Source organism: Trematomus bernacchii, unplaced genomic scaffold (genome assembly GCF_902827165.1).
Source record: "Trematomus bernacchii unplaced genomic scaffold, fTreBer1.1, whole genome shotgun sequence".
Lineage (NCBI taxonomy): Eukaryota > Metazoa > Chordata > Actinopteri > Perciformes > Nototheniidae > Trematomus > Trematomus bernacchii.
The window spans coordinates 137,468-151,547 of NW_022987791.1; the positions used below are offsets into that span (position 1 = coordinate 137,468).

General features: G+C 40.6%; 2 pseudogenes; one reads left to right on the plus strand and one right to left on the minus strand.

Annotated features, from left to right (window-relative positions):
* The window catches only part of LOC117497682, a 49,466-nt pseudogene extending 37,757 nt beyond the window's left edge, over positions 1-11,709 (minus strand).
* Positions 1-14,080, plus strand: part of LOC117497681 — a 139,573-nt pseudogene that overhangs the window by 26,886 nt on the left and 98,607 nt on the right.

Genomic DNA, 14,080 nt, shown 5'->3' on the forward strand with positions numbered 1-14,080 from the left:
CCTGTTGCCTGTCTTTGTTTGTCCACCCTCCCTTACACTGTAAAGCAGGGGTGTCAAACTCAATTTCATCGCGGGCCACATCAGCATTAAGGTTGCACTCAAAGGGCTGGTTGTAACTTTAAGACTATATAAAATATACATATATTTAATATATATAAAATAATGTATTATATAACATGATTGCCTCTGCATTGGATTATTATCAGATTGGGTAATAATAACTTCATAATTAACTACGTCTGAAAGCAGAAGTCTACGGCAAATAATTGCATGTCTCTTCAGTGCGCATGCCACAAAACAAGATGCATCGTGGGATATGTAGTTTATGGGCAACGTGCTTCTGTAAAGCGGCACGTAACCGTATAATAAACGTATTATATTCTTTGCAAGCTCTTGCGGGGCCACATCAAATGAGGTTGCGTGCCGGATTTGGTCCACAGGCCTTGAGTTTGACACCCCTGATGTAAAGCCTCTTTGAGTTCATGAGAAGCGCTATTTATAAAATATAATTTTGTATTATTATTATTAACTTTAAAATATGAAAGCGGTACCTGAAGGAGCTTTGAGGCCACGTAGCTCCACCTGATCACCGGGTTCCTGCGTTAAGAGAGAAATAAGGTTTGATCAAACACATGATCTGCTGTGAGAGATATTTAATATGAATAGTGTTACCTGGGGTACTTGTCTCTGTAGATGAGAGTGGGTGCAAACAGGAAGTAGAGATACTGAGAGACCTGAGGCACCACAGGGCCGGGGCCTATAGAGGAGAGACCAGACATTATGTACTTTTTCAAATGTAAGGATGTCAAAGACCACATCAACGTTCCCACACCTTCTTAAACATTTTATTCAAGGACTTTCCAGGCCCAGTTCCCTTTATTTCAAGTACAATTTGTTCCTGCTATCCAGATCTGCAAGACGTTTATGTGAAAGGGAATTGGGAAAATAAAGAATACAGAACCAAATGACCTCCCCTTGTAATTCTGACCACTCTTGTTACGTTGAATTAAGACATTGTCATTTGTAATATTATTCAATGTAATGCCTTTTAAGTGTTTTTAGGAAACTCTAAAGGACACACAGCTGTCTCTGAAAGGTGACGTACTGTTTTTTTCTTTAGCCCAGCTCAGGACTCGTGGGACGTTCTCTCTGACGAAGGAGTGGGCTTTCATCATCAGACGCACCTGCAGTTACACAAATAATAGAACAGAGCTGCTGTTACAGACTGATCATGTATTTATGATATCTTGCCTTTCTTTAAGTTAATAATGAAGGAATCCTGTAGTCCCTGTTGCTCATGCATCGACCTCGTTGCTGCTGGAAGAACATTGAAAATCTCCTCGCTTTGGGACTAATAAAAAGCTGCTCTTGATATGCGCACTGAATATCTCGGCTAAACACCTTCTCTTCACCAAAGAATCTAAATACAGTCGTCAGCTTCTCCACAGGTTGATTGGATAAAATAGGTGAAAATAGAAACTGACGAAGACGCTGTAAACATACTTTTTATACTGAACTAAATAACCATTTTTAAGCCTTTTGACATGCGTATTTATCATTTATTTATCATACTTTTAGTGCTTTTAGATCAAGTGAGCAATAACAGCTATGTTTCTAACATGACATCAGTAGTAATATTATACTAAAAATACTTTAATATACAATCCTAGTGAATATAAGCATAACGTACATATTAAAGTGGACCTATCATGCTATATTTAAATGATATATTGTAGGGCCATACCGATATAAGGTATATTTATACGTTTCTGTTTTCAAAATACCAAACAGATCATGCATTTTAGCCATGCCTCATTTCGCAATTTGCACTTTTTTTAGCTCTGCTCTGCAAGGGCAGATTCAGTGAGAACAGCACCATCTACAGGCCTGGCATATGTACTACAGCGTCTCCAGCGCTTTCGAACGGCAATGGCCGTGGCTGTCTCCTCCTGATTGGTGGAGTTGGCCCAATAGCCGTAGCGCCTCCGTCCTGACGTCAGGACAGTGTTCAAATCTGGATCAGTTTTTATCAGATCCGTTGCAGCCCCTTTTTTAGAGATTTGGGTATGGAGGAAAATAGAGAGGGTTGTGTTTTCTGACACTTGGTGAGTTCCCTGGAACACCGGGGACACATATTCATGTAGAAAAGACGTACACAAGTGCATTTTGCATGATAGGTCCCCTTTAAGGTAATTAATCAAGAATAGCTTAGTTAGCCATTTAACATTAAACTGCACACAATTAACTGCAATAGAACATAAGCATAAGATGACATTACATACAGACGATGATAAGTCAATCAAGTAATCACATTTTATTTATATAGCCCAATATCACAAATTACAGATCAGTCAGGGAGCTATAAAAAACTCCCAAAGAACATTTTTAAAAACCTCAGAGTACAATCCCTCTCCCAGCAGATGTTTGCAGATGGACAGACGGACATCTGGTCTCACCTGCTCCAGGATGACGATGAAGCAGGAGGCGGGGGGGAAGCTGTTGGTCAGAACCACAAACGTCGGCAGGAAGCCAACAGCCAGCGCCTGGAAGAGCAGGAACACAGAGCCCAACAGGAAGCTGCAGAACTGAGGGTGAGACCCCCTCTGGGTCTGAGCCCACAGGTGGAACAGACTGTAGGGAACCAGCAGAACCGACAGGAACATGCAGATCCACGTGCACACCACCAGGGGGAGCTGTCCGAACGCATACACCAGCAGCTCAAAGTGCAGCACCAGTCTGAGGCAGAGGGGGAGGGGGGGGGGGGGGGATGCCATTTTCTTAATGTCTTTCATTTCTGTAACGCACTTTGAATGACTCTCTGCATCACATCAACCCATCAAACCCCCTCGTCCTTAACCATTTGCAAATCCACCTTTTACTTCCTTTACCTCCTGAGATGTGAATCCTAAACATCTGTCTCTGTTAAACTCAAACAAGACAAACAATGTAACCGAGTAAAAGGCAATCAGAGAACAAGACTTTATGTTTTAAATGATTATCTGATCATTTGACACGACATTACACACAGCAGACTTCTCCTTTACCTGCCTTCATCTATGAAATCCACCAGCAGCGTGCTGAGGATGAAGAGGATGAGCAGAGCGATGAACATGTGGTAGATGGTCCTGATGTGGTTCACCTCAAACAGCTGGCTGAGGACAAACAGAAGCATGTGATCAGAAGCAGATCCACTGAGAACATGAGGGAACCCTTGAGATGCTGCCTTCAGGGTCCACAACAACAACACCTACTACTCATTAAGCAGTATTTACATTGTTACTCTACCTATGTTTCTATAAAGGGAAGATGTGTTCACCTACTTTTGATACATGCTCCGATAGAATAACTGAATGCTGTTGAAAAAAAACCCAATAAACAAAGTTACACTTCTTTAAGAGGATCTGTACCAAACAAACAATGTGTTAAGTATCTAGAATACGATTTGAAGGCTGTGATATCTTTGCAACTCGACAATTCAAAATATTTTGCTATAACGATGTACAGCTGTGGGACTAATAGAGAGGCGAAGTCCCTCCCTCTCCGGAGACCTCCATGGGACCTTATTTCAGAAAAAGTATGCATTGAAGTCAATGGAGAGAGAAAGATTATCTTTCGATCCCGTTTGAATTGTGCCACGAATTACACATATGATGTTTGTCAATTTAAAAGATCATTTTACAAGTAAAAAAAATAAAAATGTGTGAAGTAACACTTGTTTTGTGTGAAACCGCTCAATGAACTCCATCTCCCGTCTCGCACCACACACCCAGACGGCCGTCACGTTGGCACATTTCACTTCTTTCTTTCAGAATGAGGCGGAAAGTATTAAAAGAGGTGAAAATCACTCCAAGTCTGGGCATGTTGAGAGCTGTACATACACACAAGGGGAGTTAGTCGGTTCCTAAGAGCCAGCATGCGGGACCGGGACTCTGGGATTTGTAGTCTTTCTAGTTGCCTATTTTTCATAGTCTTATATTTCAACAGTTTTACCACAAACTGTGACTTTTTTGACATGGAAATTATTATTTAAATTGACAAACATCATATATGTAATTCGTGGCACAATTCAAACAGGATCGAAAGATAATCTTTCTCTCTCCATTGACTTCAATACATACTTTTTCCGAAATAAGGTCCCATGAGTCGGAAGTAGATGGGCGGGACTTCGCCTCTCTATAAAGGGTTTCTGATTCTGATTCAGACCTGTGTTAGTTGCAAAGTTACCACATGTGGTAAAGGCGAATTCAAACTTGCACAAACCTTAAAGGATCGTTTCTGAAGTGGATATTCTGAAGATGCTATGGTACTTAATTTGAGTCTGTGAAATAGATCATTTTGGAACAATCTAACACTGTCATATACTTACTGATGGTTTATTCATTGCCAGTTTTGTGTTTAGCTTTGTTAAACCTGCTATAATCTTGTGTTCATCCACCTTATTGTCCCTAACTGTTCATGTATTTTAAGTTGTTGTTGAATGGGAGCACATTCCTCCTTGCAATGAGCCTTTCACAAGATTAAAGAAGTAGTGAAAGCGCCTGAAGCTGATCACCACAAAGACCCAACAGTGCTTCTACTCCTCTGTCTCCATTATATATAAATATATATATATTTATCTCAGATCACAACCTTAACTTACTCTAAGAGGGACCGGCGACTGACGAACTGCTTCCCCTCACCGTGAGGAGGCCGGAAATACCTGAAGGGAAACACACAGTAGATATACTTCAGACGGAGAAAAGGTGTGTGCGACCAAGAGAGAAACAGGAACAGATCGTCTTTACACACATCTATAGAGTGGTGCAGTGACGAGTCCTAAAACCCGGAAGTGAGTTAGCATTTGACCACTTACGGTTCCCTCGTCTCAGAGTCAATGGGATTTAGGAAAATATCTGGAAATAAGGTCTGTGGTTGAGACACATTGAAGAGACGGATCACGTTTTGTTCTACGACATTAAATCCATCAGCAGTGACCCCACTGGTGATTTCTGAAGAGTTGACGTGTCTGAAAAACGATGGTTGTTACCAAGTGGCTGAATAGGACTACAGAAGTCGTGGAGGTCGTTGTACGTCATTACGCCGAACACGTAAACACTCCTCTAAGTTAGTTTGCCCTGTTCTGCTTGAAAGCAAGTACCTGCCTCCTGCAAACTGTTCAAACAAACGCTTCAACTCGTTCCATTTAGAATCTGTGTGTTTGAATATGGATCTTAAGTTGGCGTGACGTTGAAGTCGTGCTGCTGGACTCGGCTGTAGTTCCTTTATAGCATCACGTTAGCATTTTGCTTCTGGACATTATTTTGATGATTCGAACATTATAAAAGTAGGGTAGACATGTGGAGATTATCCGGCTGAACAAAACGTGCATTTATCAAACGGGTTCGTTTTCCACAGATCTTATTTTTTACAATATTCCAAAATCCTCTGGAGAAATCCCGTTGCTTTTTTGTCGAGGGAACCAGCAGCTTCTTTCAGGGTCGACCTACAAAAACACGTCATCACTGCACCGCTCTATTGCAACCTCAAATAAGACTTTGACAGGGAGGAAGGAGAGCAAAGGCACCTGAGTTTGCTCCTCTCCTTGTCGGACAGCGGGCGGGAGAAGGAGGCGGGGAGAGGAGCAGACTCCAGGCTGGACGACTCCTCCATCAGACTGTCCATGAAGTCGTTCACGTGGCCGTCCAGCTGATGCATCAGGTCGCTCTTCAGGTGCTGAGGAACACAGCAGAGGAGAAGCAGGTATCACTCATAGTCTGCAAATACTTGACGGATTCTGTGGAATATTTTTGAGTTAAATGTGAGAAGGAACATAGCTACAGATTTCATTTTGAGAGATTTCAAGAGACAGGATTTTACATGAGTTTCCCTTGAGCACAGGCCAAATAATGGCCATTAAAGTGGACCTATCATGCTATATTTGAATAATATAGTGTAGGACCATACTTATAAGTATAAGGCATATTTATACTATAAAACATACCTAACATAATCTTTGTTCCTGAAACTTTCAGAGTCTCTTTCCACAGAGGGGACACATGTTGATGTAGAAGAGACATGAAGAAGAGGGGACACATGTTGATGTAGAAGAGACATGAAGAAGAGGGGACACATGTTGATGTAGAAGAGACATGAAGAAGAGGGGACACATGTTGATGTAGAAGAGACATGAAGAAGAGGGGACACATGTTGATGTAGAAGAGACATGAAGAAGAGGGGACACATGGTGATGTAGAAGAGACATGAAGAAGAGGGGACACATGTTGATGTAGAAGAGACATGAAGAAGAGGGGACACATGTTGATGTAGAAGAGACATGAAGAAGAGGGGACACATGTTGATGTAGAAGAGACATGAAGAAGAGGGGACACATGTTGATGTAGAAGAGACATGAAGAAGAGGGGACACATGGTGATGTAGAAGAGACATGAAGAAGAGGGGACACATGTTGATGTAGAAGAGACATGAAGAAGAGGGGACACATGTTGATGTAGAAGAGACATGAAGAAGAGGGGACACATGGTGATGTAGAAGAGACATGAAGAAGAGGGGACACATGTTGATGTAGAAGAGACATGAAGAAGAGGGGACACATGGTGATGTAGAAGAGACATGAAGAAGAGGGGACACATGGTGATGTAGAAGAGACATGAAGAAGAGGGGACACATGTTGATGTAGAAGAGACATGAAGAAGAGGGGACACATGGTGATGTAGAAGAGACATGAAGAAGAGGGGACACATGTTGATGTAGAAGAGACATGAAGAAGAGGGGACACATGTTGATGTAGAAGAGACATGAAGAAGAGGGGACACATGGTGATGTAGAAGAGACATGAAGAAGAGGGGACACATGTTGATGTAGAAGAGACATGAAGAAGAGGGGACACATGGTGATGTAGAAGAGACATGAAGAAGAGGGGACACATGTTGATGTAGAAGAGACATGAAGAAGAGGGGACACATGGTGATGTAGAAGAGACATGAAGAAGAGGGGACACATGTTGATATAGAAGAGACATGAAGAAGAGGGGACACATGTTGATGAAGAAGAGACATGAAGAAGAGGGGACACATGTTGATATAGAAGAGACATGAAGAAGAGGGGACACATGTTGATGAAGAAGAGACATGAAGAAGAGGGGACACATGTTGATGTAGAAGAGACATGAAGAAGAGGGGACACATGTTGATGAAGAAGAGACATGAAGAAGAGGGGACACATGGTGATGTAGAAGAGACATGAAGAAGAGGGGACACATGTTGATGTAGAAGAGACATGAAGAAGAGGGGACACATGTTGATGTAGAAGAGACATGAAGAAGAGGGGACACATGTTGATGTAGAAGAGACATGAAGAAGAGGGGACACATGGTGATGAAGAAGAGACATGAAGAAGAGGGGACACATGTTGATGTAGAAGAGACATGAAGAAGAGGATTTTGCAGAACAGGTGAGCTTTAAAGCGAAGGGATCTGTATGTAATGAAGTGAAGATCAGAGCAAACAGAGCTGCCCGCTCACAGAGTCCTGAGCGCTGACCGGTCGGTCACACATCAATACACGTGTCAAATATCACAATAAAGGACCAGCAGAGAGAGGTTATCTGAGGGGAACATAACAACTATTCATCTGTTCATTAAGACCCATTTCTTTAGTGATTGAGCAGTTTTACACGGTGCTTATAGAGTGTTGTAGTACAGATTGTATTCATTGTGTAAATGTGTAGCAGTTTGGGAAACAGCAGAAGTCAAATGGTGTCTGATTGAAACCCAGAAGGGACACACCTCTGACGCTTCAGAAAGATAAACAGAGTGCAACACAGCACCCATCTGTCAACATACAATACAGCAAGTTCAATAAACTGAACGTGACATTTGAGCCAATAAATCACATGTTCTCATTGTAACTGTTTCCCCATGTTAAGTGGAAGTAGTTTTGTATATATATAGTCTATGATTTTGACTCTAAATATCTAAAGACAAGCTGTTTTAAATGAATCATTTCTCACGATCAGTTCATTAATCAGGACTTCTCCTCACATTAACGGTGCCTCGGATCACGTCTCGTTGCTAATTGGGAACAACCTGATCACAAGGCTTCAGTGACTCATTTTGACTGGATCAGAAAAGAGAGGTAATGGTTGATTAAACAGTTGCAATACGATCCTCTCAAAATGTGCAGCACAGGCCTGATTAAGTAAAGAAATAACAGAACTTGAACTGTAAGGACTCTTATTCTGTTCTGCTGTAACGTCTGAATGTCCCTACAGAGATCAATAAAGGTCCATATCGTCTTCTCTTGTCTTAGTCCAATCAGGCAGCCCTCTGTCCTTCAAGAGAGAACCTTCAAGAACTCTTTTATTCTCACGGTAAAATCCATGTGAGCAGGCTTCATAAGGACAGAGTGCCATCTTCCATTTCAGTCATATCAGCCTGCGTGCTAACTCCAGAGACATACGGTGATCTTAACGATTAGCAATTGAAAAATGTCGTCGTAAACTCACCTATCCTTCTTGACTGGAGGTTTTTAAAGCAGCTGTGTACTGTATGCTTTTTATTTGTCAATTCCAGGTGTCCCTAATAATAAAAGCCCACTTATCTCCAATCCAATCCCACTTTGCCTGTTTTTAAATCTCCTTTAAAGACCTACTTGTTCTCCCGTGCTTTTGCAGATCACGGATCAGTCTGTGTTTTCTATGTTCTTGTGTTCTATATTGTTATTACATCGTGTATGAGAGATTTTCAGTCTGTGGCTATAAGTAAGGTTTTATTGTCTCGTGTTTTTACATTAGTTTTTTGTCCTATCGGATTTGTCTAAATGTATTTATGCTGCTTTTTATATATGTATTGATGAACAGCACTTTGGTTAACTCTGTTTTTAAATGTCAGAATCAGAATCCCTTTACTCGTCCCACAGAGGGGAGATGGACATAGTTACAGCAGAAAAGAGCCGGAGACAGCTTGACGTTACTGTCGTGGCCCATTCTTGTAGGATATTTCAAACTGTGCCACATTAACAGGGATCCGCTTCTTGACTCGCACGTTAAAAACAGTCCAAATAAAACTCTGTAGGCGCTGATTCCTTTGCCTTCCTTGGTGGATTTATTTACTTCTTCCATAAAATTAAACAAACAAATAAACAAAAATGATCAATGTAACGTGAGGTCAGAGACTGTACCGATTCCCCGTTCCGTGCTGGAGACAATTTCCGGTGACGCTCAGACCCACCCCTTCCTTATATAAGCTTTTCTCCGAATATTTAATTCAATACTAATTCATGAATGGAAAGAATATATTAAAATCTAAATGAATAAGTGACTTGTGCTAGTGACTTACCCGACCGAAAATAAAGTTACTTATACTTGAATCTGTTTCTCACCGTTGCTGGTAGCATGGCTGACTCCGTTGCCCTGCTGCTGCTGTTCTGGTTTCCTGTCCCCGTCCAAAGAGCTGAAGGATCGGTCCGGGTCCGGGGAGGTGGGGGGCGTCTCTGGTGATCTGCAGCGAGACCGGAGGACACCGCCATCTTCCCCTCTCTCCATCCTGACAGGAAACAACACATTTAGGGTCAAAACAAAGCAGAATCAGAGGCTTCCTCATCCGGCTGCTAGAGGAGCCAGCAGGTGGAGGAGCAGAGTCCAGAGTGTTCAATGAGACCGTCCATGGATTTACCTGATGGAGAAATCAGGAAAATACATGCAAAGTAACAAACATATAATTGTCATGATCTCAATTCCCGACAACATATATGATTAATCTTTGCAAATACTCTCTGCTACATCACATTAGACACTGAAAATCATTTGTGTTTTTATGACAAATACTAAAATAAAGACATGGGTTATCTATCAAAAACTAAAATGAAACTATTTTTCATTTTTGAACTGATTTTCAATTTATTTTCATTGTAAGAGCATGTTTACTAGATAAAGTATGTTGTACTTGTTCAAGTACTCAGACGTTGTACTTGAGTAAAAGTAGAAGTACTCAGATCTTGTATTTGAGTAAAAGTAGAAGTAATCATATCTTGTACTTCAGTAAAAGTAGAAGTTCTCAGATCTTGTACTTGAGTAAAGTAGAAGTAGATCTTGTACTTGAGTAAACGTAGAAGTACTCAGGTCTTGTACTTGAGTAAAAGTAGAAGTACTCAGATGTTGTACTTGAGTAAATGTAGAAGTACTCAGATGTTGTACTTGAGTAAAAGTAGAAGTACTCAGATCTTGTACTTTAGTAAAAGTAGAAGTACTCAGATCTTGTACTTGAGTAAAGTAGAAGTAGATCTTGTACTTGAGCAAAAGTAGAAGTTCTCAGATCTTGTACTTGAGTAAAGTAGAAGTAGATCTTGTACTTGAGTAAACGTAGAAGTACTCAGGTCTTGTACTTGAGTAAAAGTAGAAGTACTCAGATCTTGTACTTGAGTAAAATAGAAGTAATCAGATCTTGTACTTGAGTAAAAGTAGAAGTACTCAGATGTTGTACTTGAGTAAATGTAGAAGTACTCAGATGTTGTACTTGAGTAAAAGTAGAAGTACTCAGATCTTGTACTTTAGTAAAAGTAGAAGTACTCAGATCTTGTACTTGAGTAAAAGTAGAAGTAGATCTTGTACTTGAGCAAAAGTAGAAGTTCTCAGATCTTGTACTTGAGTAAAGTAGAAGTAGATCTTGTACTTGAGTAAACGTAGAAGTACTCAGGTCTTGTACTTGAGTAAAAGTAGAAGTACTCAGATGTTGTACTTGAGTAAAAGTAGAAGTAATCAGATCTTGTACTTGAGTAAAAGTAGAAGTACTCAGATGTTGTACTTGAGTAAATGTAGAAGTACTCAGATGTTGTACTTGAGTAAAAGTAGAAGTACTCAGATCTTGTACTTGAGTAAAGTAGAAGTACTCAGATCTTGTACTTTAGTAAAAGTAGAAGTACTCAGATCTTGTACTTTAGTAAAAGTAGAAGTACTCAGATCTTGTACTTGAGTAAACGTAGAAGTACTCAGGTCTTGTACTTGAGTAAAAGTACCAGAGTGTAGGAATACTCTCTTACAGTAAAAGTCCTGCATTCAAAATGTTACTCAAGTAAAAGTAGAAAAAGTATTAAATACATGTAGTGGAGTAAAAGTACACCATTTACCTCTGAACTGTAGTGGAGTAGAAGAACACTAACATCACATTAAAATACTCAAGTAAAGTACACACAAGTGTGAATATGAATATGAAACATGTAAAATGACCAACACAGCACAGAATAATTATAGGTTAGTATTTTAAAATGTGGTAAATAATATTTGGTTTAAAAGAAAATGAGCACCTGATGCTACCATCACCTGTGAGGGAATGCAAAGTGTTTTGACTAACAAACAAGGCAAACAAATCAGAGTCACATGACAGCCAGCAGCAGACAGGAGGCTAGCAGTTAGCTCTGATGCTAATGACAGGTTAAGTTTAAATCAGGAGCTAACGGCAGTTTTAAAGCGAACAGGTGAACAGCCGTTAGAAAACTCCTATTCTGCCGAGAGACACCAACGGCTGCTAGCTCTGACACATTAGCTCACTTGTTGACGTTAGCTAAGGAACAGGTTGCCAGAAGAAACGATTAATTAAAAGGCTTTATAACGAGGTTCTGAGACATACTCACTTTAAAGCACCGGGGAGCCTCTTTTTTAATCCGCCTCCTCCGTTTAGAGTCAGTCAGACAGAGAGCGGAGGACCACCTTCTCTCCGCTGTATCAACAGAGGACATGATGAGCAGCGCTGCGCCATCTGATTGGTCCAAAGTCTCTCCTCCTTCTGACGTCATCAGCATTATTTTAAGTTAGTTTCAGGTATTTAATAGCAGCATACTAAAGACACAAACTGACAATATATTACAAATATAAAATTAATAAAAATGAAGGGCCAAGGCTTATTCCTTTACTTCTATTTTTCTACACAGTTTGGTTACATTTGTATTTCCCATTGATTTAATAAAGTTAAAAAAGTCAATAGGAAACCCACCAAAATTCCAGCTAACCAATCAGAGCAGACTGGGCTCTGGTTTCAGACAGAGGGTGAACAGAGGTGCTGCAGCACAGGCAGTATGAGAAAAATAAAGAGCTTTTTGAACATTAAAGCATGGAGACATGTCCCAGTAGAGACACTACATACACCTGAACATCAGCAGGAGAGGACTCTTTAAAGTAGAGACACTGTTTGTTTGTTTGTAGCCTTTATTTATCCAGGTTAAAAAATCCCATTGAGATCAACGATCTCTTTTACAAGGGAGACCTGCGGCACATTTAGTTACACATATAAAAACAAACAGAAAACAAAAGGACATCACAACATAATTACAGGGGTATACATTAGCAACCTATTTACATTTACAGGTATCCAATAATATTTCATCCAGCCGTGCTTTAAAACGATGCAAGGGAATCAAAATGCTCAGTTTCAATATTTTTTGCATGGTGTTCCAAGCCAGAGGAGCAGCGCACATAAAAGCTTTAGCACCTAAAACAGTCCTAGCACTTGGCACATGTAATAAAAACACATCCTGTGATCTCAGGCAATAGCTACTTGCCACTGTCCGTGAGATCAAAGAGCAGATATAAGAAGGTAGTTTACCCAGCATGGCTTTGTAGATGAACATGTACCAATGACTGAGCCTCCGACCAGTAAGTGAAGGCAGACCTGCCTTGGCATACAGGGTACAGTGATGAGTAAGTACTTTACAGTTAGTAACAAATCTCAGAGCACTGTGATAGGCGGCATCTAACCTTTCCAGGCAATGGGCAGGTGCATTCATATACAACAAATCACCATAGTCCAGCACAGGTCAAAAGGTCACAGAGCCTTTTCCTGGCTTCAAAAGAGAAACAGGACTTGTTTCTGAAAAAGAAACCTAATCTAACCCTCAGCTTTTTAAGCAGATTAGTGACCTGAAGTTTAAAAGTAAGACAATCATCAAGCCAGATACCAAGGTATTTATAATAGCTAACCACTTGGAGTACTTGTCCTTGCATAGTCACAATATCCAAAGCAGTCTCTGGAGTCTTTTTAGCTTTAGAAAAGAGCATTACTTTGGTTTTCTCAACATTTAAAAGAAGCTTTAGTTCAGAGAGCTGAGTCTGAATAATGTTAAAAACAGCCTGTAATTTAACAACCGCCTCCTTAATGGAGGGACATGCACAGTACATCACGGTGTCATCCGCATAAAAATGCAAAGTAGCTTCATCCACATTTTCACCTAAGCTATTGATGTAGATGGAGAATAAAAGTGGACCTAAAACAGAACCTTGAGGAACACCATTAGCAATGTTCAACCACTCAGAAGACAGCCCATCAAAGTGAACACATTGGGACCTTTCAGAGAGGTAGTTCACAAACCACCCCACTGCATGGCTGGATATGCCAATACTGAGTAGCCTCTGCTTTAAGATGTGATGATCGACGGTATCAAACGCTTTGGAAAGATCAATAAATAGAGCTGCACAACTCTGCTTTTTATCTAAAATACTCGTCACATCATTCACCACTTTCATTGTGGCAGTGATGGTGCTATGTTGCTTTCTGAAGCCTGACTGATGTTTAGACAGGATGTCATTGTTACATAAAAACTCCTTTACCTGCTCACTCACTAGGCGTTCAAGAACCTTAGCCAGAACTGACAATTTCGAGATTGGCCTATAGTTATTTAAAACAGTTGCCTCCCCTCCTTTTAGTAGTGGCAGGACATAAGCTGACTTCCATACTTTAGGAATTGTGTTTGTGCTGAGGGAGAGGTTAAAAAGAGAAGTGAGAGGTGGAGCAATAAAATCTGCAGCTATCTTTAAAAAGAAAGGTTCCACGTTGTCCGGGCCAGCGGGTTTCTTAGGATCTAACTTAGATAAAGCTTCATGAACAACATTTACAGTAAAAGGAGTAAAACTGAAAGGGTTTTCCAGACCACATTGTTCAGAGTCACAGACTGTGGTGTTGACAGTAGCAGAATTAGTCACAGAATCAAACAGAGAGCCACAGGACACAAAATGCTCATCAAAACAATGTAACATGGTGGCCCTGTCCGATATAGAGCCAGATGCTGTGGTAAGGCACGGAGGTAGCTCATTTCGGA